Source organism: Trachypithecus francoisi, unplaced genomic scaffold (genome assembly GCF_009764315.1).
Source record: "Trachypithecus francoisi isolate TF-2019V2 unplaced genomic scaffold, Tfra_2.0 Lachesis_group10, whole genome shotgun sequence".
In the NCBI taxonomy this organism is placed as follows: Eukaryota; Metazoa; Chordata; class Mammalia; order Primates; family Cercopithecidae; genus Trachypithecus; species Trachypithecus francoisi.
Genome location: NW_022681455.1, coordinates 3,812,363 through 3,815,188, shown reverse-complemented (window position 1 = coordinate 3,815,188; position 2,826 = coordinate 3,812,363). Strand labels below are relative to the sequence as shown.

General features: G+C 39.6%; 1 pseudogene; it reads right to left on the bottom strand.

Annotated features, from left to right (window-relative positions):
* Positions 1 to 1,226: 1,226 nt before the first annotated feature.
* Positions 1,227 to 2,561, bottom strand: LOC117086647 (annotated as a pseudogene).
* Between the last annotated feature and the right edge of the window lie 265 nt (positions 2,562 to 2,826).

Here is a 2,826-nt window from a genome sequence, read left to right as displayed (position 1 = left end):
CAAAAAAAAAAAGGCCGGGCGCAGTGGCTCACGCCTGTAATCCCAGCACTTTGGAAGGCTGAGATGGGTGGATCACGAGGTCAGGAGATCGAGACCGTCCTTGCTAACACGGTAAAACCCCGTCTCTACTAAAAAAAAAACTCAGCTGGGCGTGGTGGTGGGCACCTGTAGTCCCAGTTACTCGGGAGGCTGAGGCAGGAGAATGGCGTGAACCCAGGATGCACAGCTTGCAGTGAGCCGAGATCACGCCACTGCACTGCAGCCTGGGCGACAGAGCAAGACTCCGTCTCAAAAAAAGAAAAAAAAAATAAAAAGAAAACATTTGTTTTAAAATTATAATTAAAATCTGCAAAGATAAGGAAAGATATTAAACCCATAAAACAAAAAGAAGGTGCTATAGTAAAGAAACAATGAGAGAACAAGAAAGAGCTTTTGGAAATAAATAATATAGTAGAAAGTAAGGAAAATAGATATGCAAATGTTCATAGCAGTTTTATTTATAATAGTTCCAAACTGGAAACTACCCAGATGTTCTTCAGTGGGTGAGTGATTAAACAAATTATAGTACATTTATACTGTGCAAATACTACTAACAGTAAAAACAGATAAAGTGTTAACACACACATAGCTTAGAAGAAATTATACCGAGTGAAAAAAGGCTAATCTTAAAAAAAAAATTCATGTTGCATGATTTTATCTATGTAACATTTATGAAACAACATAATTTTAGAAATGGAGAACATACTAGTGGTTGTCATGGATTAGGAATGAGGGAAGAGGGAATGGGTGTGTTAATTGAGTGGTAACATGCAGGACTCTTACGGCTATGGTACTGTTGTGTATCTTGATTGTGATGGTGGCTATTCAAGACAACACAAGTGATAAAATTGCAAAAAGTTATGCCAAGCACACACACAAACACACGCGGGCATGTGTAACTTGTGAAATCTGAATGAACTCTGTAGATTGTACCAATTTCAATTTTTTTATAGTAGCTGTATGTTTAATATTGCTGTAAAGATACACTTTTCTTATACAATTATTGTTAATAATTTGAAGATGTTTATTGCATTCTATTTTTGGTGGGAAAAAAATGTAACATACTTGTATTTAGCACAAAGTTGTGAAATACAAAAAACATGTAACTGAGTAAGCAGGATTTTTCTATTCCTAGCCCATTTCTGAGGACTAAATCATGAACTGCTCCCAATGTAATTAAGTATTTCTTGCAATAGTTGGGCACCAAGTTTAAGATTTATTAATTTTCTCCTTTCAGTATAGGCAGCAATTCACCATTGTCTTTCAGCTCCTTCACGATATCCAATCTTCCCACCAGCTCCCCTTTCACACACAGCTGAGAGTATGTTGGCCAATTTGATTAAGCTTTTAATCCTTGCTGAACTCCTTCATCCTCCAATATATCGAATGTTTCATATTCAACACCAGTTCTATTTAGTATTTCCAGAATTTGTTTGCTGAATCCACGTTTTGCTTCCTGTTTGTTTCCTTTCATAACGAGCATCACAGAAGCTTTATTTGTCAGCACTTGGAGCCTTTCCTCTAATTTGGGAGCTTTGGGACAAATTGTATCTAGTTCTTCAGATGGCTGTAGCTCCTTAATTATACGAGCTCTCCAGAAACGTGGAGCTGAGGGTAGGTAGGCCAATTGGAATAGGCTTTGAGCCCCTGCCAAACCTCTTCATCTGAGAAGACATCAGAACTGCTAAACTAAACATGCTTGTGAAGAATTTCCACCATCTGCTTGCTGAAACCACAGCGTGGTTCTTGAGGAGTCCCTTTCATAAACAGCATGCAGGGGGCAGCATGAGTCCATTTCTTTAAGCGAAGATTGCGATCTGCTTTGAGATGTTCATCATCAGTGCTGGGTGGGAAGGAACCACTAGATGCATGTCGCTGTACTTTTTGGGTCAACTCTGGGACATGTGCACCATCTAATCAGTCAATTTTTTGAGAATTATTGAAAAACAGAACAGTGGAAACAGAGCTAATTTCATATTTTTCAGATACTTCAGGACACCTTCAGCTTCCAGCTTCACAAATGAAACTTGAGGGTGTTCTTTAGCTAACTCTGCCGTAACTTCGTTCATCTGTGCACATTGTGGAGCCTGTGGTGCCCAGAAGTGGGCCACAAAGAGAGACTTGGCTTTCAGGTGCAGCAGCTCTTCAAACTGCCCGGCTGAGTTGACCTCTTCTACTGCTGCTGCAGCTGCCTTAGCCGCCCTTGCCACCATGCTGCCGCCACCACCAATTTCAATTTTTCAGTTGTGATATTGTACTATAGTTGTTCAGGATGTTAACAGCGAGGGAGTCTGGGGGAAGGGTGCATGAGACATCCCAGTACATTTCTTTGCATTTTGAAATAATATTTCCTGTGAATCTGTAATTATTTCAAAATAAAAAGCTTAAAAATCTTCAAATAAATAAATAAACAGATACTTTGGAAGATAAAGTCAATCACATATCCCAGAAAGAACAAAAAAGACAGTGTAGAGGACAGAAGGAGAGAAGGGAAGGGGAAAGATAAGAAAATTAGAGAATCAATTCAGAGGTGCATGATAATATTAAGAATTCCAGAGAGAACAGAGTAAACAAAGGAGAAGAAACTAAAATAATAAAAATCGACACCAACTTGAGAACATGTGCTTTTGTGCAGAAAGAGCTTCCCGACTGCCCACTGCAGTGATACAGAAAGGCCCAGCACACCGGAATGACCTTTCAGAACACTGAGAGGCAAGGAGGACGTCTGTGCTGGATTGTCTCTTGTCAACCTGATGACACCACCATTTTTCTGAGGGTGGGAACTGT